Source organism: Leptidea sinapis, chromosome 47 (assembly GCF_905404315.1).
Source record: "Leptidea sinapis chromosome 47, ilLepSina1.1, whole genome shotgun sequence".
Taxonomy (NCBI): domain Eukaryota; kingdom Metazoa; phylum Arthropoda; class Insecta; order Lepidoptera; family Pieridae; genus Leptidea; species Leptidea sinapis.
Window position 1 is genome coordinate 6,508,186 of NC_066311.1, and position 26,377 is coordinate 6,534,562.

Sequence of the window (26,377 nt, forward strand, 5' to 3'; positions counted from 1 at the left end):
GCACCGCTATTTCTACATTACAGTACGGTTAGCTTTTATTAAATAAATACTTATACTAAGTAATTTCTCCCGACTTTATTAAGTTACTTGATACAATGTTTTAAATAGTATTTGAAAAGTTGTTGATTCACATGTTCGCAAAAATAATGAGGGACGAGACGAGCAGGACGTTCAGCTGATGGTAATTGATACGCCCTGCCCATTACATTGCAGTGTCCCAAAAACTGAGCGGGTCACCTTGAGACATAAGATGTTAAGTCTCATTTGCCCAGTAATTTCACTAGCTACGGGACCCTTCAGGACGAAACACAGTAATGGTAATACATAACTGCTTCACGGCAGAAATAGGCGCCGTTGTGGTTCCCATAATCTAGCCGGCATCCTGTGCAGAGGTGCGTCCCACTGGTAAAAGACTGTTAATTCGATTGAATTGAATTGCCACTGTGCAGATGAGATGTACTTGATATTTTTTTGATGAGTATCAAGGGGTACACCCTTATGTAATAACAAAACCAAAAACTTTAGATAAAGCAATTTACGTTATGGAAAAAGTTATTAAACAGCAGGAGTTTCGGATTTAGCCACTTTTTCAACTCTAATGGAGCTAAGAGGCTCAAAACTGGCTATATAAAAATATACGTTTCGTGGTGTTGCCAATTTTATTCTATAGATTCTCAAGGTTTCTATTACCACTGTCATTCAAGTACATGCATGAAATCAAACTGTTACCGGTGATTAATAGTTAAATGATTTTTGATGATATCGCCAATTTTTGTCACGAGATTCATGTTTACGAAATACCTTGTAACAAACAGTTAATTCTAGCTTAAAAGGTTCTACTGCCACTTTTCCAAAATGTACTTTTACAGTTGTTTGTTTCCGTGTATTATTTGTTATTTAAACGAATGAATTAAATACGATTCGTATTCTTTCAAACTAATCTGTTATATTTACTAATATTTGGATATTGGTTTTGCTAATAAAAAATAAACTACTTTTAAAAAAACCGACTTCAAAAGCCGAAAAGTAGCGATTTTTTATTTTTTACGTTTTAGTGTCAGTTAATAATAATATATAATCAACCTGAATGAAAACTCCAAAAAAAGCCGTGCACAGAAAACAATTATGTCATCCAGGTAGACGAAAATTTTCATATAAACGTTCATAGAATGAAAATTACTGGGTTTGAGTAATTTTCATTTAATTCTATGTAAAATTTATGGGACCAAATGGTATCTATTTCGCATCAAACAAAAAAAGAATTACGTAAATCGGATCATAGATCTCAGAGTAATCGGTGTATATACATAAAAAAAATACCGATCGAATTAATAACATCCTCCTTTTTGAAGTCGGTTAAAAAGAAGTGTGATCATTTAGTTTGTATGTAGCTTAATATTTCACAAATAGATATATTCTAACCACGATCATTAAGTTCATTCCCACATTAGATAAATTTATTAAACTTAAAGTGTTTTCTACTTTTTATTTCTTCTTGATCTCGAGTCTTTGAACTTCAGTGTAAACGTACAGTCCACAGCCCATCCTTGTTAAGTAAGAAATTTAAAATATTTTATATTTACGATTCATTTGTTTTAATTTCATGTTCGATTAAGTTTGAAGCCTTTATTTGATTGTAACTGTGGTTTAAATTCTATCGTGTTTACGTTTAACTAACAGCCGACCGCTAAATCCTGTCAGCCAGTCATTTTAATTACATTTCAATTTATTGATAAATATTCCTGTGTTTTAGTTTCAATCAATTTGTGTTTAAATATGCCTTTGATTTATCTACGCTATCGGTATTTTAAAGAGTATGCATGATTGATTCGCGTTCGCTTATCATTTCATGTTATTTTTAAGCGTCTGAGCGGATCTTAAGCGTCTTAGGATATGCAAAATTAAAAATAATGTTGACTTCCCTACTAAGGATAGTCTACGTTTTTTTTGTTCCTATCTTTGTAGAGTTGTTAAATTGATTCCACTAACCAAAAATTAAGATTTTCGGAGTTTTCCTTTAATTGTGATTCATAAAAAATTATAATTCCTGATCAATAAGAAGTATTCAATAAGTTTTAATATACCAGTGTGTTTATTTATTTATTTGTATATTTGGCCAACTGAGTGTAATTAGTTACACTCTTTACATGCTTAAACTTAAAATTGAATAATAATATGGATAAGAGTTAGTTCACTTCTAAGCTACCACAGCATTCATAATTTTTACTACGCTTTTGACAGTAATATTAACAATTTATAAACTAAAATCTATAAATATTGCAATATATAATTTAAAATAAAAATGAAAATATGAATACAAGGTTTCTAAGTCACATGTGTAAATTAAGTATTATCTTTTTATATTGAGCAAGCGGAATGATTAAATCAATGTTCTGCGATGTGTTAGGTATAAGAATTAAATAATCGCTATAACTTTTCATTTTTGTGATTAAGAAAATTGATTTTTATATCCCCAAGAGAACGTCTTCCTTTATTATGCCTTTGTTTTCTTCATTGTGAAACAAGGGTGGAAAGTAAAGCTGTCATAAACAATTTTTTAGGGTTACACACGGAGTTTTAAAGATGCAATGCAGATCTATGCAAAATATTTAATTTTCGAATTATAATTTCACTCTCTGAAAGAAGGCAATGTTTAACAACTGTACAGAAAAATATTTATTGGCTTTATGGGTTTTTACTGTTTATTACAATGCACAAGATGAGAAGATATGACAACAGACAAATAAGTTGGTGAATACACAAAAGACATTTACGGCCGTTTTCAATAACCTATCTTTTCTTAGTTTACCTTACTGGACGTAGACAAATCTATCCTTTAACGCTTACTTTCATTTCAATAACCTATTGACAGATAGGATTGGACTATAAATAACTACATTCGACATAACTATGGATAGATAAGATCTTGTCATTAATCGGTGACTGCAATGTATCCGTAAGTTAAACTAAGGGTAGATAGGTTATTGAAAACGGCCGTTAGCTAGTGCTGCCACTCGTTATTTTTATTATATTAAGAAATAAGCTCAACTGATGCTCTAACTTTTTATGGTCTCTTTGTTCGGGAATATTGCAACCGGCAGATGATTCTACTAAGTGACGGTTCGTGGCAGGAGATTTCTTGTGAATCGCGCCCTTGTAGAATGCCATTGTAGTGGATTTTAATAATGACAATAAGTGACGAGACTTGTAGGACGATCAGCTGATGGTAATAGATACGCACTACGCATTAAGATCCAATGCCGCTCAGGTTTCTTGAAAAAAAATTCTGAGCGGCACTGTAACTGCTCTGATCGCCTTGAGACATAAAATGTTAAATCGCATTTACCCAGTAATTTCACTTGCTACGTCCTTCAGACAGAAACACAATAATGTTTAACGCGCCAAGGTTTGTAGTGGTTGTGTACCCATAATCTAGCTGGCATCCTGTGGAAAGTACTAGTAAATGCTCTAAGTCGACTCTTACTCCTCTCCACTTACTTACTCTCCACTCTTGGGCATGCGACTTCCCTATTTTTTTTATCATCATCAGTCGGAAGGCGTCCACTGCTGGACAAAGGCATCCCCCAAACATTTCCACGTTGATTAGTCCTGCGCTGCGTATTATCCAACGTATTCCGGCGATTTTGACCAGATCGTCGGTCCATTTTGTGAGAGTCTACCAACACTACGTCTTCCGGTACGCGGTCGCCATTCGAGGACTTTGCTGCCCCAAAGGCCATCTGTCCATCGAACTATGTGCCCTGCCCACTGCCACTTCAGTTACGCTATCATTTGGGCTATGTCGGTAAGTTTGGTTCTCATTATGTTTTATTCTTTTCATGCCCTGCGCATGAGGGTACATTGAAATTTTTCATTTTCACATTTGTCTGCTACAAATATCCGGCTGCTGGTATTACACTGAGCAATCTTTTTCAATGATTACTTCAGTGTTAATTACTTCAAGAAAAAAGTGTTAATAAATTGTAAAGTTTGAAATACAAGTAATTACATAATCACACGCGATAAAGTTAATTTCGTGAAGCAAATTATGTCCATGTCGCACGATAATCAAATAGCATGCTATAGAATCGTGTAGCGTCGGCAATGTTATGGATTTTAAACTTTTTTCTAATGAAATATTGTTTGTTTTTGTTTTGTTCTAGACATCTTTGGAACAAATCTTTTTAGTTGTGGTAGAGGCGAGTAAACTTTACGTGGGCAATCTTTAGAGTTTATTTACGTCTTACGGACACCTGGGTTGAAGTTATATGGTAGAACTATCGGTTTCATTAAGTATAAGCTGTTTACCACAACTTCGTTCGCGCGAAAAATTTAACGTCTCGATTTAACATTAAGTTGACCCTTACTCTGTAAAAACAAATCTATCCCAAGGGAACTCCACCTTTTTTTGCGGGATCAATACTCAATAGCCTATCTGCTTTAATCAATCTTACTGCTAAAATTCATTCAGATCCATTTCGGTATGAGTATAAATTGTCTTGGTACTTGGACATACCTACATCGCCGCCGTAGCAAAGAATATGTATTAATGCAGTAGGCAAAGAATCCCACACACCTAACATACCTACATGCTTTTCACTCGCAACAACTCTTGTTCTTGCTCAGTACAGCGTAGAAACGTCGGTTAATAAAGCGTAAACTTAACAGCGTAGAAAACCCCATAGGTTTTCTATCTGAATTATCACGAGGAGTGTCTCGAGAGGCTTGATTCTCTGTCCTATTTCCCACTCACCACATACTAAAACAACATCCTCACTATCTGGATTTTTTGCGTTTCATTGTGGTTTTCTTTTAAATGAACTTGCTCGCGCGGTGTCTCCAGTACGGTACGACATGGTTACCTTCCAAAAACATAGACCTACCTAAAAGGCCGGAAATTTTCCTGTGATTCCTCTGGTGTTGCTGGAGTATGAGGCCTAGTGATCACTTACCATCATCATCTGACAAAAAATTAGTTGAAATATAAATCTTATCTCATCATATAATATATGCCTTGATCGAACATTCACATAACCCTGATCATTCATGCCCTTTTTTATGTGAGCCATAGTAAAAAGCCGCTCTGACTTTAGATACTAAAAATATAAATAGTTCCCATTTGCTATCATTGAAATAAAACCAAAGTTCCTTCACTTCAAAGCAACAACAATTTTATCTAGATATAAATATTGTAATGAGTGCAGTTTATCGAATGACTAATGTATTACCACGTGCACCTTAACCCCCCCGCTGCACGCTCCACGTACGTGACTTTGATCTATAAATAACACGGGCCGAAACGACCGCGTAACCAAAACTGCTATATTTTCAATATCGACTGCAAGTCTTTCTATTGAATATTACATTTTCAATTTGGAATAATATATTTTAGTGAAATTGTGGGTGTACAACGGAATGAATTGAATGAATTTATTCTATATAATATAAATTTTTAAATTCGATGTTACTTTTTTTTCGATGTCTATTCGTTTAACGTTCGCTAATGCAAAAATTAATGAATGGCTATTTTGCAGCCATAAATAATGATTGATCGAATTTCGTAAAAAAAATGGGTAACGTCTGAAGGTCCTGTTCATCTCGTTCCTTATTTTCATAAAAAATAAAAAGCTATTCATCCAGTGCTGGGTGTCACTTAATCAATTAGATGACATAATATATAATACATATTAAATCAAAAATCTGATTTTGAAGCTAATGGTAAATAGAGGAAATGGACTTAAAACTAATTTACACCCTTTTCCCGAAGCATTCCGGAATAACTTAAAAATAAATGCTATTTTTAAATAACTGTATTATATGCTTCATCTTTTCCGAATGCGCCAACACTGTCAAAAGTACGTCATTTATTCCGCACTAATATGCGGGTGGCACATTCGTATAAATATTCATTGCTAACATGGTTTAGCGTACAGAAAAGTTAGAGTAAAATCGTATTTGTGGCGTGATCTTCATTGATTATTTGTTTGGATAATGAACATTTTGACAGAATTAAAGTTACTATTGACATACAATCTGTGTGTCAGCCGTAATCTTTAAAAAAGGGCTGTCAAATAGTCTTCGAGTCGAGACGAAGGGAGCTTCGTTCAATTTGTAAAATTTTATTTGCAGTTTATTGACTAAAATATATACATAAAATAGGTGTACAGAGCACATATTTTACTCGGGAAAAAGTGGGGTTCAACTGCTCGAGTGTATTGAATCCCTTTGACGTCGTCTCGTAACTACAAATTACACTCTAGTATATTTTCATAGCTGACTTTCCCTCCTTCTACAGATGTAGGTATTTTCCAATTACCTCAACAAGCATTTTGGGTTACGAAAACTGCAGCAAATGGACGTTAAAAGTCTCTACTTGTGTGTATGTTTTTAAACATACATAAAACTTGCCTATTGAATACTTTAGTCATCGTTGCCGACCTTATAAGGCGTCAAATAAATGAACATTTAATTTGGAAAACCACACATTCGTGGGGACATCGTGGTGAGAAACAACATATTGAATCACTGACGCTTTATACAAAGTGTATAAATAAATATTTATGTTGCCTATCAAACTCTATCCAATAGGTGCATAAACAAAGATTTACTTTGAATCTTTATTGGTGATAAAAAAGCCGTAACTATTACCTGATGCGTGAAAAAACAGCCATGTTCCTAAAATATTATCTTTGAGAGACGTTTATTTCTATCCCGTTTCTTGACGCAGGTCTGACTGGGTTGAAGATTCTTGTTTGGGTTGTAGGATATTATGATAAATAAACATTATTTAATTTATGGTTATATTTATATAACAGTTATATTTTTTGGGGTTTTGTTATTTAAAAAAAATTAACCACTATGGTGGACTTTTCTTAGTTCGTCGTTACCCATTTTTACGAGACTGGAGGTATCAAGCATTACCATTACCATTAAATATGTCTACGGTTTTCTATATGGAAGAGGAGAACAGACAAGGGTGCAGCTGATCTGATGGTAAGTGTTCTCCGTTGCTTACACTCTCTTGAAACACCAGAAGCGTTGCTAGACTTTTTTACAGACAGAAGGTACCCGACATCATATCGCGCTGAAAACACTGCTCAAAAAAGTCCCTTAAGCTGTTATATAATCAAACATTCAAATCTAATAATTAAAGACCGAAATCAAGAAATACCGTTTAAATCTAATATTTTAACACTTCGCTTAAAAATCCAATCATAGGGATCTATTTTTTTAAATTTGGTGGGCAAAAATCTGAAAAGCACTATAGTTTAAAAGTTGATGTGATACAACCTATAAAAGAATTGATGAATAATCGTTCGTTTTTTTATTACTTCCTAAGTAATGAATTATTTAATCTCCGTATTCTTTTTATTTCCTCAGTACAAAACCGTTAATAGACGAACTATCTATATATGTGGAGAAGTAACAATGTTATTTTCACATACACTTCATGTATAAATATTCAAGTATCTATTTATAAATGAGCGCAACTTATATCACACGCACAAAAGATTCAACTCAAGAAATTGTGAACAAAATCCAATTTAATTATCATATTGCCACGTAAACTAAATCTATGCAGGAAAAGTCGGTAGTTGACCGATAGTATCTATTAGTACTTATAAAAGTTAAAATTTTCATATTATTTCCGTTTTGAATGAGGATATAATCATTGTTATAGAGTTGGCTCTCTGAACCTTAATAGGTTTTCGACATTTGATGGACATCATACGATCGACATTGAACTTTCATAATGGAACATAAGATTTATATTTCTAGATACATTATTCATTCGGGCATGCCCGCTTTGATTAAGAATATCAATAGATTAGATTGATTGATTGAGGAATGTCATTGACTTTTGATTTGTTTTTTATTTTAAGAAGCATTGTTAATACTTTTGACAAATTGAGTGAGTTAAGAAGAATTGTACTTAAGGTAAATATTTATTTTTTATTTGAAATGACTGAACCATTAAATCGTTATCTTAAATTGTGAGAGTAATCTTTTAAAGAACTATATGCAGTTGAGTAAGCAGGAAGAAAGCAACAAGTTTAAAATTTGTAGATTGTTGACGGGTCAATATGACCGAGGTCAGCACGGGTAGAGTTAGTATTTGTTGACAACAGTGTTCTGTCCGTTGTTTGTGTTCCGATAATAATTTGTGGGGTCGCTTCGTTTATTTATTTAACTGATATAAAATATACCTTGTAAAAATGTTATGATAAATGTTATATTGCTATCCCCGTTGCGGCGGTTATAGATAGGGTTGCCATTTTATGATACAGTATCTTACTTTAACTTGATAAATATATAGAAAAGGCAAATAAATATATTTATTTGAAATTAAAAGTATGGAATGTCGTTATTAAAAATAGCTTTCACTCGCACTCACTTAATGCAAATAATGTATTTTTTTTTCTGTAAAAAATAAATTGTATGTAGAATAACATATAATGATTTCTCGTTATTTAAATTGTATTAGTTATAGCTATGGATGAAAAGAGCCAGAGATGGAGCGTATTGGATAGGTTTAGGGAAGGCCTTAGCCGTAGAGGCAACCACTACCTAATTTATTTATTACTAACTGACCCGGCAAACGTTGTTTTGCCATATAAATTATTTTAAGAGTTAGACCGTTTCTTGGACATTGCAACATGACTTTATTTTTCTAAAATAAACGGAGCCTAACCTATTCCTTATTACATCAGCTACCTGCCAATAAAAGTCCCGTCAAAATAGGTCCATCCATTTCAGAGATTAGCCGGAACAAACAGACAGACAGACAGACAAATATTGTAAAAAAAATGTTATTTTGGTGTATGTATACATATTCATATAGATGTAGAAAAAAAACTGTTATTTCAATATTACAAACAGACACTCCAATTTTATTTATATGTAGTATATTGATAGATAGTTAATTTAATATCTAAGTTAATTTTAAGTAATTTTTGTAAAAAAAAATGGAAAGTAGTAAAGTTAAAGGAATTTTTATTGTTTTTTAGTTGTAGCTATGAAGCAATCCTTTAACTATATAAATTTTATATGATGATTATTGCTTTAATAATTGAATTACTTAAACTATATTAATACTTTTATACTATATTTTCATATCAGACTCATCTTATAACTTTGGAAGTAAATAAATGAATATCACCGTTGCAAAATTATTAAAGTTTCTTTAGTTAAAACATCAGGAACATTTTCTTTCATCTCGTATGACATCATCTATATTATTACTATCTGAATATATTACTCGTAATGAATCTAGCTATCATATTATACAAAAGGAATAATTCAAACTCTTATAAATACTTTTTAGAAATAAGCTCGCTCAAAAGAACAAACTAAACTTCTAAACACTGTTCAGCTTTAAGTATTACTGCCGAAGAAAGCAAGCGTCGCAAATATGTCTGTCTCAGTGAGTCTTATATCTTTGTGCCGTTTGGTGTCGAGACATTTGGCCCGTGGGGCCCAGAAGCGCGAAGACTGTACAAAGTACTATCTATCCTCCTCAATAAGGCTACTGGAAGCCCAAGCGCTGGCAGCTATTTCGGTCAACGGATCAGCCTAGCTATCCAACGCGGAAATGCTGCCAGTATTCTTGGTAAATTTCCCCGTAATTATAGAATTAATTTAATGTAATCATGGTATTGTAAATATAGTTATAAGATTAGTTTTGTTTGAATACATAAGTAAGTAATTTACATAGTTAAACTTCAAGCGCGATATATACAATCCAACGCGAAAGAAGACTGCATCAGTGGTTAACAAATAAGTGCTTCTATAGTTTAAATGAATTTTTCAATACAAAATCAATTAGTCTATTTGGTAATAATATATGTAAATTAATATAATTTTATGACATTGAATTTGTCAATATTATACAAAGGTATCAAATGAATTATTAAGTTATTTACGTCTCATATTATAATATCTTAAAATTTCATTTTATAAATATTATTGATATCATTGTGAAATCCGACATGTTTCGGTATAACAGTACGAGTAGTGTTTAGAAAATTTTTTAACATATTTTGCATGTCAATTGACGAAACATATTGGTTCATCCATTATATTGTTAACATCTTAAGTACAATGTTTCCTGCAAATATAATTTCATTTCATTTCTTTCTTTTTTTTATGGAATAGAAGGACAAACGAGCGTACGGGTCACCTGTTGTTAAGTGATCACCGCACTGTGTAGGACCGCCACACATCCAGATGGTGAGAATGATATCCTAATTTGTGGCGTGTCGTGCGAAGGTGGAATTCGGTTTCAGGAATCAGGTGAAACAGCTCTTTGGAACACTCCCCGTGATAAATGCGGTAGAAGAGACACAATGAAGCGACGTCTCTACGCAACGCCATTTCATTTCATTTCAACAAAATCATAGGCAGGTCCTTGCTACAATATCAATTCGTGACCAGACAGACATACGGGCTGATGTTCTCTATCACATATAGTTAACATAGATATGTTTGCTCTAGTGCGGCGCTCTACGTTAACACATAATTCTGTAAACATATAATAATAGCCTCCATTAGCGCAGAAGGCAGCTCCGCAACTTAACTTATTAGTTACAGCCAGTTGGAGTTAGGTCGTGGATACATAATATAAAATAATATAAATAAATAAAATAAGCCTTTATTGCTGTTTTTTTTTATGGAATAGGAGGACAAATGAGCGTACGGGTCACCTGTTGTTAAGTGATCACCGCCGCCCACAATGTCTTGCAATACCAGAGGAATCACAGGAGCGTTGCCCGCCTTTAAGGAAGGTGTACGCGCTTTTTTTGAAGGTACCCATGTCGTATCGTCCCTGAAACACCGCACACAATTTCACAAGGAAGCTCATTCCACAGCTTTGTAGTACGTGGAAGAAAGCTCCTTGAAAACCGCACTGTGGAGGACCGCCACACATCCAGATGGTGAGGATGATATCCTAACTTGTGTCGTGTCGTGTTGTGTTACTTATAATAACATTTTTTTACAAAATATATATCCTTAACTAATTGCTTACGATTTTGTAACAGCTTGTCCTTCGACATAGCCCTCCTCCAAAGACTTCCATCGTTCTCTCTCTCTCGCCATTCTCATCCATTCAGGGTCAGCCACTCTCTTAAGGTCATCCTCCCATCGTTTTATTTGTCGCCCTTTTCTTCTTTTGCATTCTCGTGGATACTACTCTGTTATGGTTTTTGTCCATTTTTCGCTTTTGTCTCGTAGCATATGTCCCGCCCATTTCCACTTTAATGTTTTGCACACAGTTTTCACATCTTTGAATTTAGTTGTTCTCTTAATTTTTGTTAGTTTTATTTTATCTCTTCTTTTAATTCCAATAACACTTCTTGCGATTCCGTTGCGTGGATATATAATGCTACCTTTAATCCTTACTAATATTATAAATGTGAATGTAAGTTTGTTTGTTACGCTTTCACGCCCTTACTACCGAACTGATTTTGATACAATTTAGTACAGACATAGACTATAGCTTAAAAAGGACATAGGCTACTTTTATTGCAAATAAATTTATGGAGGGTTTGAAATTGGGATGGCAGAAGATAAAACTATGAAACTTTGCATTTAGACACTTGATATGAAATAATTTATAAACGAATTCGAGCATTTTTGATACTTTGACCTACATGGGAATGAAATAGGAGATTAAAGTTCACAGCGGAATGCTATTAAAAAGATTGTCCACAATGACAAGGGATACGCGCTATATCATAGAAAAGCGCTGCTAGCTGCGGAAAAAGCAGCTTGTATTATTTGTAAAATACCCTAAACGATAAAAAAATGCCAAAAGTAACTATTCAACGTGGACGAAGTCGCAGGTAAAAGCTAGTATATTATATACATGTAAATAAAATTGAAACTGTCCTTTTACAAGTATATTAGCTCCACATATGTCTAAGTATCTATGTATGTAACGGAATAATTGTACGTGATTTTGACTCACTTCAAGACGATTCACTTGAAAATTTGTTCTCCTAATAAAAACTTTACTTTAATTATTAGTATATTTGATGCTGTTTTTAATACTAAAAATATGTAAGCTAAATTATAGTGATTACCAGGCCAATCTGAAAGTCTACCCTTGCACCAATAAATTGCGTGCGTAGGTACACATGTCAGAAGTGAAAAGAGGGGGCAAACGGGCAAGAGGCTCACGGGATGAGGAGTGGTGAGACAACGGTGTCAAGAGATGCGTTGCCGGACCTTATGCTCTTTTCTTGAAGGTCCCTAAGTCGCAACGGTTCGGGCAGTCGGTAATTGATTCCACAAAGTGGCTGTTTTAGGCAAAAAATATCATCGAAAACGCGCGGTTGTGGAATGCCAGACGTCAACGTGATGCTGTTGGTATTTTGCATTGCACTCTCTCGCTACTCTCGCTCCATGGCTGTGTGCTTCATGCCACGTCCGCACTTTCTCACTCTCTTTCTCAATCGGTATTGAATACACAAACAACAGAAGTTCTGATTAGCGAATATAAAAAATACACGATTTAATATCCTTCTTCTAATGTGAAAACCTCAAAAATAAGCACATATTAAAAAGCGCCCTCTGACATTTTGCATACAGAAACTAATGTAGCAAAGTTAGCTTTTCAACTTGCACAGTCTCAGCGTTTGACTTGATTATAACTAATTTGAGAGTGAAGCAGCATCTCACGTGCGGAACATAAAATATTAATACCGCACATGGTGCCAGTGATAACTTTATTATAGCTTTATATTTAGTTCTTATACTGTTCTGTTATACTTTACTTGATTCTAACCGACTTTATGCAGCCGAAGAAGGTCTAGTCAAAGTTTTTTTTAATGAAAATAAGGGACGAGACGAGCAGGACGGTTAGCTAATGGTGAATGCGCCCTGCTCATTACAATGCAGTGCCGCTCAGGATTCTTGAATAACCCCAAAAATTCTGAGCGGCACTACAACTGCGTTCGTCACCTTGAGACATAAGATGTTAAGTCTCATTTGCCCAGCAATTTCACTTGCTACGGCGCCCTTCAGACCGAAACACAGTAATGCTTACACACGGCTGAAATAGGCGCCGTTGTGGTACCCTGTAATCTAGCCGTCATCCTGTGCAAAGGAGCCCCCCACTGGTAAAATAAACATTATTCAATTAGACTTAGTCTTTCTTCAATTTAGTCACTACAAATATTTCTTTAAAATTACTGAATTTGCCATATGTTTGTAAAAAGTTGAGCTCGTGAGAAGAACATACAAGAAACTCAAAGGCGAATATACTATATACAGAAGAATTTACATTAGTTTGTAAGTTGCTGCATCCAATATGTGAATCGTGTTAAAAAAATATTAATTATTTCGTAAAAAGTTATAAAGAATAAACTGTATAAATATAAATTATCGTATATTAGATGCAACAATCTTTAGAGTTTGAATTCATTGTTTGTGTAAGGATGCTTCATGAACATAATGATCGTTATTACTGTAGTATTCTAAATTCAAATAAAAAAAATGATTTCAAATATGGTTATACCCGACGCGTAGACAAGCGTCTTTTTGAAATGAACTTAGTAAAAATAGATAAGAAGAAAGAATATTTTGACGAAGAGTAGTGAGTTTTGACTAAAGAGTTCTTATAAAAATGATCAACTGATATGGCGATAAATTCGAGATATAGGAGCTTATTAATACCTTTATAAGACATTGTTACCCATAGACTTAACAATTACAACCCATACAATAAAATAGCGTTTATAAATACGCTGGTATACTGTAACTATATAAATAGATTCTGAATGAACTAATTTTAATTTAAACTACCAAATTCGTTTGACTGAATGTTGTATTAAAATTTTATTGCCTCCCATCTCATAAATATATCAAATTCAATCTTCTTTCAAATGTTTCACATTTAACAACAGAAGTACCTACGGTATTTGTGCCGACCCTACCGTACCAGCTAAATATATAAAATTCCTCATAACTGGAAGCAATAAGGCCAAGATGTAACGTTGTTGTGAGATACCTCGTAATGTACCTCTGTACGACATATCTCATTCAATAAGAGATTTTTCATTCGTACGCTTACTTTAAGTGCTGGTATGTAGGACAAATATTGTACTTTTGTAATATATTTTATGAAGACAAACATTTGCTTACTTTTTTATGCAATATAGGGACAAACGAGCCTACGAGACAGGCAATCACCAGTGGCGATGCTTTTAAAAGAAAACTCAGAGAAATCACAATAGCGTTGTCGGTTAGCGCACAAGACATTAAGATATGCGCTTTGGATGTACCTAGATGTTGTATAGATAATTTCTTTTGGAATTGAATTCACCTTGTGGTAATGGTCGCCGCTGCCAAGGTACACATGGACTATTGAAGTAGTGAAAAGTAATCGACTTTTTAGCCATAATACGCACATAAAATAATGTCCTGGGACTTTCTATCCTCGTATCTTCTCCTATTTACTGGCCTGAAACTAAAAACCGGACCTTGAGAAGAGTAACAATCGAGCGATATGGGAGGAAATATCGAGCAATTTGACTAGACCTTCAGGAATAAAATAATATAAATAAATTCCCTAGATACAAGCATGATAGCTTTGCTCTTGTCCTACACGGCTTAAGAACCTATCTCCAATGCGTAGATTTCGTCACCAGAGCTGCTATCAAGGCGTATTTTTCACGTACAACCAACTTACGGAACAAATTCTTACACGATGACTTTCAAGAAGTTTCTTTTACGTACAGTCAAATTAGGGAACGACCTTACTTGCACCACTTTTCTAGTTCGATACCGCGTACCTACCTTCAAAAAAAGCGCCTTCCCATCTAAATACTAGCAACTTTCCTGTGATACCTCTGGAGTAGCAAGAAAGTATCAGTGGCAGAGATTACTTAACGTTGCTTTCCCCATACGCTCTTTGTCCTCCAATTATTGTTATTGCGGTGCAAGAAGGCATGAATGGCGTAGATGACTCAGGTGCCTGGCAAGTAAGTTTCCTCAGGGAATATCACTTTCAAAATTTATTTATTCAATAGGATCAATGAAGACCTTTGAATCGTCAGGAGCTACACTTACTATTACATTAACAAAAAAGAAGAAAACATTTCACATAAATAATGTAAATGAATATTTGAAATTCTGCATCATTAGCTTTTCAAACTAAACAGAGATTGCATTAAAAAAAGGGAATGTGTACTTTTGTATGCACGCGAGAAGTTATACTTCTTTGGCCTAACGAAGCAAAAATCGTTAAAATGACTTATTCTTTGTCCTATTCTACGTTTTTAGAAAGAACAATTTTGAAAAATCTTGCAAATATGTATTTGACAATTAATTGTTAAATAATGAATACGGCTGTATGGGCTTGCACCCTGTGCCTGTTCTAATAATGGATGAAGAAACCAAAAAAAAAAATAACAAAGACGCAAAAGTTAGAGAAATTTAGGAATCAACTTCAACCTGTTAGTTTTGTGTTACAGTGATGCGCGCTCATCTTAAAATTTCACTCCCATATTTTTTTCATAACGCGCCTGGAGAAGTATAACTTAAAAATTAGGATTTGAAGAATTTTTATTATATAAATATTCAATACAAGTCGTAGCTCCTGATGAAACTCGAACATCTCGCATTGAATAAGGCTGAAATACATGACGAAATTGGGTCGCCATAATGGTGACCTTTATGAAAGCACACACTTACCTCATAATGGAACGCTCGGTGATAAAATTACTTGGGGAATAGATGAATAGGTCGGTCGAGTGGGCAACGGGAATAAGTTAATCACTATCTATGCTAGTGATGAAGAATTTCGGCTGTGATTTTGGGACTTTGCTTGAGTTGGTCTTATACCTACAAACGCTCTAGATTTGTTAGTTTTTGGTATCGAAAAATAATTTATATTTAGTGGATACAAATAAAACAATTTAATAACTTTTTTATAAAACTGAGACGGGGTCATTAGAGTGTAGTTAAAGATATAGTGGCAGTCGTCGAGAAAGGAATATTATAGAGATTTAATCATGCAGAGGCAGGCTGAAAGTAGTTTTACTGCACTTTATACAGCGAATGTGACTGGAAGTGTTGATAAAGTTGAAAAATAAAAACTCTTTACGAACACTTCGAATGACAATTTTGCAACTAATAAATCTAAATATAATTTCAATCGTACAACAATATTTTTCTCTACCAAGTCAGAAGTTTTGTACATTCGTATTAATTATTTTAATTTCATAATATTTCCTTTATAATGCTCGAAGTGCAGATTACATAGCGAGACTTGAAACTACTAGTGCTCGAAGTTATAATAAACTGAATGAACAGCGCTTCATTAAAGCTGACATAAAGTTATAATTAAGTTTATTAGGTTCAATGTAAAGTTAATTGAAAGCAGATATTGATATATTATATTTTATTATAAGGGGATACCATCATGGCCATTGGTTTATTCGTTTCCAATTTTCGTAGCATCGTCAAGCATCAGAATATGTTTGCAATGATATATTGAAGGTGATAAATGTGTACCAGTATCAACATGCAACTTACTTGCGACGAAACAGGCAAAAAGTTCGCTATTTGTTCAAGCAATTGGCTTCTATTCAGTATTTCGTCATACGATCACCTACCTTCATTTGCCACGATAAATTCTCTAATTTTTAGCACCCGCACTTCCTGGCTTGTTTGCATATTCTGTACTTCGTCATACGATCACAGACCTTCATTTGCCACGATAACTTCTCTAGTTTCTTCCACTCGCACTTCCTGGCTTGTTTGCATGTTCGGTACTTCGTCATACGATCACAGACCTTCATTTGCCACGATAACTTCTCTAGTTACTTCCACTCGCACTTCCTGGCTTGTTTGCATGTTCGGTACTTCGTCATACGATCATAGACCTTCATTTGCCACGATAACTTCTCTAGTTACTTCCACTCGCACTTCCTGGCTTGTTTGCATGTTCGGTACTTCGTCATACGATCACAGACCTTCATTTGCCACGATAACTTCTCTAGTTACTTCCACTCGCACTTCCTGGCTTGTTTGCATGTTCGGTACTTCGTCATTCGATCATAGACCTTCATTTGCCACGATAACTTCTCTAGTTACTTCCACTCGCACTTCCTGGCTTGTTTGCATGTTCGGTACTTCGTCATACGATCACAGACCTTCATTTGCCACGATAACTTCTCTAGTTTCTTCCACTCGCACTTCCTGGCTTGTTTGCATGTTCGGTACTTCGTCATACGATCACAGACCTTCATTTGCCACGATAACTTCTCTAGTTTCTTCCACTCACACTTCCAGTCATGTTTGCATGTTCGGTACTTCGTCATACCATCACAGACCTTCATTTGCCACGATAACTTCTAGTTTTTTTCACTCGCACTTCCTGGCATTTTTGCAGCACATCTTTGATCTGATTGTAGAATGATGGTATACCTAAGGCGATCGGTTCCAAAACTTCTTTTTATATTTTATCTACATATTTATGCGAGAAACTGCACTCTCCGTGACATAACAACCTCAATATTGTCTTTTCCACCTTTTCAATAATTGTCACTACATGTTCCTCTCTCACAAAACTAAGCCAATAAAATAAACAGGACACGTTGGGGTGACACAGTATAGTGTATATACTTATAGTGCTATTAGATGACCTTTTCGTAACGAAAGTATCGGCAGAATTATGGCGATTTATGAGTTGTGTGTGCCCGGACTTCATAGATATTAAGTTATATAAGTTCTGTAGTTTCCTGCCATTTTTGTTGAGACGAACTTATTCTTACATCTATTACTTTGTTTGATGACCATTCGATTTCCAAGGGTAGAAATGGTTAGTTCAAAATGTTTATCTCTCCAGGCTATATTATATGGTTAAATTTTAAGGAATTTGAATAAATTTGTCTTAAAACCGGATAAGTAGCTGTCTGATTGGATCACTGAGGGTTCTGTGGAACGGGGACACACGATATAGAGTAAAAATAATGAATTGTGTGTGTTAAATTTTCAACAAATTATTGCTTGCACATCACACTCTAAAAACTTGTTAATATAAACCGAGTAAATATTTTTTCTTTTTCTTGTGCTGCTCATTAAATTCATCATTATTTGATGCATGTTTATTTCTGCCTTAGTTTATAAATAAGTTATTTATTTTATTTAGGAACTTCGTATTTTGAACATAATTTTTACTTTAGCGATGACATTTATAATATTTTTTCTTAATACTGATGTGATCACTTTTATTTTTAATTTCATGATGCGATTAATTTAATTTAATGATGTAATCAATTTTGTTTTGTGATAATGATTATTGATTTTTATTTCTTTATGAGAAATATTTGTATGCTCAATAACGGGCACTAGCTGAAATGTATTTAAATCATCTGTAATGTTTATTACCCTTGTCACCAAATAAAGTTAGTTCTTACTTATTTACTTACTTACTGTGTTCGCCATCTCTGATATAACGATGATCTCATGAATCTACTCAATATCAATTCCACCACTCGATGCAGTAAACTTGTCACTTCGGATCAGCTGTAAACATACAGTCCGACGTCCTAGCATTACGTCCACTTCGGTTATTATACCCGCGTCACTTCTGATGTTATTGGTTCGTGTTGCCTTGTAGATTACAACTTGGCATGTTTTACGTTTGCGGTCCCACAAATTTAGATTATTAAATATAGAAAGTTTTTGTATGTTTATTTTGTCGTATTTTATGTTTTTGGTTGTCATTCATTTTCATGAATATTAAAAGAAAAAGCAATGAATATTGTGTAGGTATGTTTTAGAGGGCTATTTAGTCCATTAGCCCATTCGAACGATCGAATTAATCCTAAGTGATAGCAAAAGAAGCAAAGAGCGATGATGAGATAACAATCGAGATGTCTATATCGAATAACAAGCTGTCAACAGCTTAAATCTTTCGTTAAATAATTTAAAAGCTCATTTCATTTAACTTGCATGTGTGATTGCCTCTAGTGGGAGTCACATTAGCAATGACTTGACTGATTAGTTTAGAAAACCATTGAGCACTGATGAGTCAAAAATTGTATAACAACCTAGCATAAGATATTAAAGAATTACAATCATCAAAGGTTTTTAAAAAGGCGTTTAAATACCACATTTTGAAGGATTTCCAATAACTTATTTGTTAGACCGCTTCCAGCTATGACTGCGAACAAGACCTTAATAAACAAATACCCTCATAGCTGTCATTATGACAAATAATAAAATAGTGTAGGTATTTCATTCCTTACTGTAAACATTTATTTTATACGTTACCCCCCTATTTCCTTATTAATCTGCCTTATTAGTATTTATTGTAACTCTGTGAATAGGTAATTATTGTAACTTTAAATATAACGACTAAAATTATGTATAGTATATACACTACGATTTGCCGCTCAATATGTGTATCGTGTTAGTTTAAGTATCTCAGTAAGTGAATAAGTAACTTTTTTGAGATAATAAATATTCTGAAATAAAAAAAAAACAATGAAATCAAAACGCTAATCGAAACTCAAAAGGTAATAGTTCAAAAAATGGCAAAAAAAGCATTCAGTATACCAAGAGTTTTCCCAAGGCTTTTAAGTTTCCCACTAGTATTTCATATCGCTAAAGCTATTCCGTTTCCGTTTAGCCACGACTTGATATCTTCACTTACCGTCCAGTATATAAATATGAAACATATAAATTATATAAGAAGGGAAACCGAAATTAATTTGGTTAATATTTACAAAAAATTTAAACTGTTCCCCGATCTAGGTTCTGTGCACACTGAATAATATATTCATTGGTTTATCTCGGCTACGATTCAATTTGTCGTCATTTTAATGTCAACACGAAAACCTTTTTCAGATGTTTACAGAAGGCAAGTTAAATTAAACCAAAGTTTAGTATTCCGTAGATTTTAGAACCACACAACTCCTAAGTACTAACAAGTACCAAGTCTTGTAAGTACGAAGTACCTACTAACAAGTCCGTACATTTTAACTCTTAGAACGTATGTGAAATAAATTCGTTATGAATATTACGTACTGTGCATCTGATGGAATAAAAGTATAAGCCGTTATGTGTTTCTTAAATTAATGATTTTGTGACAAATAGAAGTGACCAAGTTCGTAGCGTATATTGAGCGTGCAGTAAAAAACCGGTAAAAAAGATTGGCTTATAATATCGTGAGTATATTATGTTTTTATGAAATGATGTGCAATTATTATATATATGAAAGGCTTCTAGAAAAAAATGTGTGAGAAAGACCCGCAGCTAAACAAATTAAAACTATCTTGAATACAAACATCTGTAGTACTCTGAAATCTTGGTAACTATATATTTAACGTATTGTAATTAAGTCACTGGCAAAATAAATATCTTGAATATTCCTTCTTCATATTACATTAGAAGGATGTTTATCGACTATATTTATGGTATTTTCTTTGATAAACGCGATTGTTACGCATTTACGATAAAAGCGCGTGTAATTGTTATATTAATTACATGCCTTTTAATCCTTTAAAAAGTTTTTTATTTAAATGCATGGTGTCGAAAAATTGTGACGCTATCTTATATATTTTATTCCAATTGTTTATACTTCTTAACGTGAATAAAATTTGCGAACTTTCTATTGTCAATTACTTACATTTTTTAGTTACAGTTGAAATTTATTTTAACACACATAGGTCAGTCAAATTGTTTTTCTCGTTGCTCAGGTTAACCGACGCGACGGTCATGTCAAATGTCTAATTAAGTATAAACTTGCGCAGTGGGTAAAGTTGCTGGATATGTGTTCAGATGACAAGTTTAAAACTTTCTAACTCTCAAGCCGCGGCGGCTCCGCAGCTGGTTTCTGCGCGCCCTCTCTCGGTCAGATATTTGCAGCCGTCTTGTTCTCAAGGAACTTTTTCCCCGTACAACAAACGACTCGAATGATCTTTCACTAATGGTGCGTCCAGGTCGATTTTTTTTTTATATGAGAGGGGGCAAACGGGCAAGAGGCTCACGGGATGGGGAGAGGTGAGGCAACCGCCCATGGACATCCGCAACAACAGGTGTGTCAAGAAATGCGTTGCCGGCCTTTAAGGTGGGAGTATGATTTTTTCTTGAAGGTCCCTAAGTCGTATCTGCTCGGGAAGACCGCTGCCGGTAGTTGATTCCACAAAGTAGCTGTATAATGTTAGTACCTCTTGATCAGGTGAACCATATTTTTTTTATGAAAATAAGGGACGAGACTAGCAGGACGTTCAGCTGATGGTAATTAATACGCTGCCATTACAATGCAGTGCCGCTCAGGATTTTTAAAAAACCCAAAAATTCTGAGTGGCAGTGCAATTGCGTTCGTCACCTTGATACATAAGATGTTAAGTCTCATTTGCCCAGTAATTTCACTAGCTACGGCGCCCTTCAGACCGAAACATAGTTACGTTTACACATTACTGATTCACGGCAGGCATAATCTAGCTGGCATCCTGTGCAAAGGAGCCTCCCACTGGCAAATGTAAAGCTATTAGACTTGTGCTTAGATCATTTATACGACTATGACAGCTGTGAAAACGTCGAAAAATAGGCTTTAGAACTAACATCTATTTTGAGTTATTCACGCTAACTAACACACAGTGTCATACAAATCGCGAGTGTAAGACGAGCTTGTCATGCACACTAAACAAATATTCCTGGCCTGTTTTTATCGGTTATCTAACAGCAAAAGACTATCTAGATGTATAAATTATCTAAGAACTTGGTATTAAATGACTTATTCGAAAATTTGAGCTAAGCAACTGCTTACGTCAGACTGTCGGCTTTTCCTCGCCTCTACGAGATATCGTGCGCCATTTTGCGAACTGTCAGAAAATCACATAATACGTAATACGTAATAGACAACTTGTTGCGGGATTAAATAAATACTTTTTAAAAGTAGCCCTTAATACCTACGGTATAATGTTGACATGATATGTCTAAGGACGCGTTTGGACGACCCTAAAATGTGATGACACAAGGAGACGTGCTATTCGGTACTAGCGCTCTCCCGTCTTTATATTTTAGCGTTAATATTCTAAGACATTTATCATGGTTTGTGTTCTCCACTGAATTTGATAGTATAAGAAGTCAAACATTAGCACTTTTCAAAGAGGATGTAAATACTACGTAATAAGAGGCGAGACTGCCTGAGTAAAAATTTAAATTTTGTTTAGTATGAAACGCGCAGTGAGTTGACATAAGTCTGATATAGTAGTAATTACAGTATGGCGATTGGCGACCAAGTATAATCCGGCTAAGTTTGAAAGTGGACAGTTGCTTAAAACGTAGTGGATTTCGGTTATCTCCGTTTTATACAAGATTATAGCCGTCATCTGTCAATCTATTAATGACTGCACGTTTCATACAATTGAGTGAATCGCCTTTTTCTTAGAAAGTTTCGCTAGGTTGGCACTTTTAATAAGAAACTGTTTTTGTGTACTGTTTGTGTGTAGTATTATCATAGCGCGGACGCGCTCTTTTGAAAACGATGTTACACTTCTAGGACGCAAAAAATATCCTAATTCCTTATTTTCTTTATTGTTATTTTTAACCGTAGTTATTATTATCAATATGAGTCAATAAATTATGGCATAGTATTTTTGTATGAATTCATAATGAAATGTGCAAATTCAATGAAATGTGTTAAATCAGTTGAATGGATACTTTGCTCTGTGCTTTTTTAAATATCTTTGTCAAGGCCGTAAAGATTAATTTGCATTCATAGAAATGTTCAGAATGCATTTATAACTAAATTATTTTGATGAATGAATGAATGAATGATGATTTAGTTATTAGCTTAATTATTTCATAAGTGTATTACTTCACTCAAAAAGTTACAGGCAGAAAACTTTCAAAATGGCTTTTAACTCACATGTACAGGAGCCTAAAGCATTGTATTAATGAAATTAATTGTATTAATAAATTTTCAGTAAATTATTTTGGTTGCATTCTCATTCACCCCAAGATTCTTGACGATATCCATACTAAAGATAATCTTACGCTTAATCTCAATAAGTAATGATAATTTTACGCGCGGACATCTTGGAAAAGAAGATCTCAAATTCATTGTCTACTAGCCCGAGAATTTTGATTACTACATCCATATTAGGTAATTAATTTATTGTTTTGGGTGGCGGCCATCTTGGATTTCAAAAATGATCCCAAATTTGTTCTTTGCACTACTTAGAATCAGGAAACGATATTCATTTTGTTGCATTGATCATTTAGTGTAGCGGGATGTTGGAATTCAAAAATTATTTTTAATTAATTCACTGTTTGCTTCCCCGAGAACCTTGGAAATGATATCTATACAGACATATGACTAAATTATGATTTATGTGTAGGTAATTTTCTTTTGGCTTTAGTTTTGATTAAAGATATCATTTTGTTAAAACGATTGTACTGTGTGTACTACAAGTTCTAGGGGGCTGAGGATATTCTTAGTAAAAAAGACTAGTATTGTTAAATTAATTTCTAGTTTTATCCTGTAATGATATGAGCTCTATGTAAATTGAATATTTTTTTAGCTTATGTGAATACCGCGATTAGAATAGAATAGAAATATATTTATTTACCATAGGGATTGACAAAAACATAACATTTTGCAACAACACTTTGTAAACATCATGAAGCTACATCAGTTCCTAAAGGGGCTTTGACATGGGGAGAAGAACTGATAAGAAACTTCCAGCCCATTTTAGATAAATAAAGAGTTTGAAAGTCGGCAGACACATTAGTATGTTTAGAGTTTGCACCCCTTCTTTTCTCTCAGAGCGCCATATATTAGAAATGACATCAAAAAGAATTCTAAAGGAATAAAGTTGCCTTTTATGCCTTTTACGTGGGGCGAGGATCAAACCGAGTTCATGGTGGTGACCGAATTGTTTTAAAATATGCTCATGACTACTACCGCTTCGGAAACAAATGGCTATCTGAGAGATAGGAAATAACGCAAAATAATTGTATAGCGCACGGAGTAATTAACTCGCCTAATTCCACATTAAATGTTTTGTCAAGTAAGCGCATTATATTTGTAACATATCAATATAATGTTAATATGATGCGTACATTTCCAATCCGAGTTCATTCTTAATTTAAACCATTCAATGAATACCATTCATTCCCATTACCACGTGTGCTTGTCTCAACCAACGTAGATTTGAACTATACCCAACTACAAATAGAGTTCAAAGTGAATAAAACAATACTTTAGCAAGTCAATGCATAATAGAGGATAGATATACAAACATGACAGACAGACGCGTGACTGTGCATTAAATATATTCGTGGCGTGTTTAATTAATGTTGTTGATAGGTAGCGTTACCGAGGAACTCTACTGTGGAACACTTTGGTGTTGTCTTATAATATTGTAGCAGAGATAATAGACCTGGGGGATGATTTATAAATGCCGACTGATCAAAACTAATTTGATTTACTCACACACGATCATCTAGAAAGAAAAACATTTATTTTACAAAACACTCACAGGATACATCATCATCAGCCCGGAAGACGTCCACTGCTGGACAAAGCCCTCCCCCAAAGATTTCCACGACGATCGGTCCTGTGCTGCCCTCATCCAACGTATTCCGGCGATCTTGACCAGATCGTCGCTCCATACCATATCCTCACAGGATATACTTAATATAAAAAGATAAAAGTACAAAACAAACCGAAAAAGAACGTATTTAAATAGTAAATGATAATTATAATAATTTTGGAGAGTTCCTGTGCAGTGCATGAAATGGGTCACCGACTCACCATATATCATGTGACATGGCCGTGGCTATGAAACAGCACTGATTTTCAGCGGTGCCCGTTTGAATAACTAAACTAACCGTTTAATCACGATAACATACGGAACTATGGGCCTTATGAGAAAGCTCATGGTCGCTCAGACGGCAATGGAGAGGTCTATGCTCAGAGTTGCCCTGCAAATCAAATCCGATAAATCAACTGAGGAGATCCGTAGAAGAACCAAACCGAAATAGCCCAGATGATTGCGAAACTACAGTGGCAGATGGCCGTTGAGGCTGTAAAATCCTCGAATGGCCACCACGTATCGCAATACGTATGTATAGCAAATGTAAGACTTTTATGGTCTTCTCATGGATGTCATTGTCAGATCTGGACCAAAAAGTACCAGCTTTCAAATAAAAAAAGAATTATCAAAATCGGTTCACACAGTCGAAAGTTTTGAGGTACTTACATAAAAAAAATACCGACGAATTGAGAACCTCCTCCTTTTTTGAAGTCGGTTAAAAATAAGACCAATTGTGCCCTCACCTTCGATCAAATATTTACTAGCAGTACTAGGTTATAGATTTATAGGCTTTAAAAAAGGCAACAGAAATAGGGACATGAACGTGTGGCCATATTTGTTTAGTTTAGTTGAACCACAGCCTAGCCGCGCTAAAAGCACACTCCTAGAACATAAAAATGAGTGGAGTTGAGTTTTTAATAATTTATGTCACTTTTATAATTTTAAATACTTAAGAAATAATTATATTTTTATGTTTCAGTTTAATGAGACCTGATAATAATATAACAAATTAATTACTCATCTCATTAAAACACGTGTGTCGTTGTGGTTGTTGCTCTTTTAAGATTACTTTAATAATTGAACGTTGGGACTTTAATTTTTCATTTGCATTTATAAACAAATAATACCCGCCAAAAAGGTCGAGGCATTTGGTGACGAGTCGAAATAAACACACATTCATTCTTATGCCTATAAGTATTAATAAATATTCATAAATTGTGTTTACGTTACTTAATACTCATCCAAACAATTTGTTATGTTTTTAAAGTGATAACCCTCACTTCTAGGATTAATACACAAATTAAAATTTGAAAAACAACAAAATTTTATGAACGATGCGGGACTCGAACCCACGACCTCCGGCGTTCCGTGCCGGTGCTCTAACCAACTGAGCTAGCCGTTCGAGTGTCGTATCGTTTTAAAATCTTGTATGCTTTGTTCATCTCTCAGGTTGTGGTTTCTATTTGAATACTTATCCAATTTTATTTCTTTTTTACAGATGAGAGTTGGCTGTGAAATTTGACAACATTGAAAAGGTTAGTTGGTAGATTTTTGTTGAAAATTTTTCTTACATTATGAGTAATAACTTCTATATTTATTGAAGAAATCAATTAAATTCTCACTAGAAAGGATAGGAGAGTATTTATTTGTAAGGCTAAAACCTTTAACAAAGTCGGTACTTAAATACACTCACAGTAAAATACAGAAATGGTGAATTAGTGTGGAATCAATTTATCCCGTGTTATCTGGGCGGCAATTCATCAGTCTTGGGCTTGAACAGAGATGTCTAGTGATGTATGCGTGGTGTAAGCTACGTA

At 34.3% G+C, this 26,377-nt stretch overlaps 1 protein-coding gene across 2 annotated transcripts in view; it reads left to right on the top strand.

Moving 5' to 3' along the window:
• LOC126978094 (uncharacterized) overlaps positions 1 to 26,377 on the top strand; it is a 263,386-nt gene that overhangs the window by 148,226 nt on the left and 88,783 nt on the right. For both annotated transcript variants that reach the window (XM_050826815.1, XM_050826814.1), the window contains exon 2: positions 26,059 to 26,095. The gene's annotated coding sequence lies outside the window, so the exon portion shown is untranslated. The remainder of the gene's footprint in view (positions 1 to 26,058; positions 26,096 to 26,377) is intronic.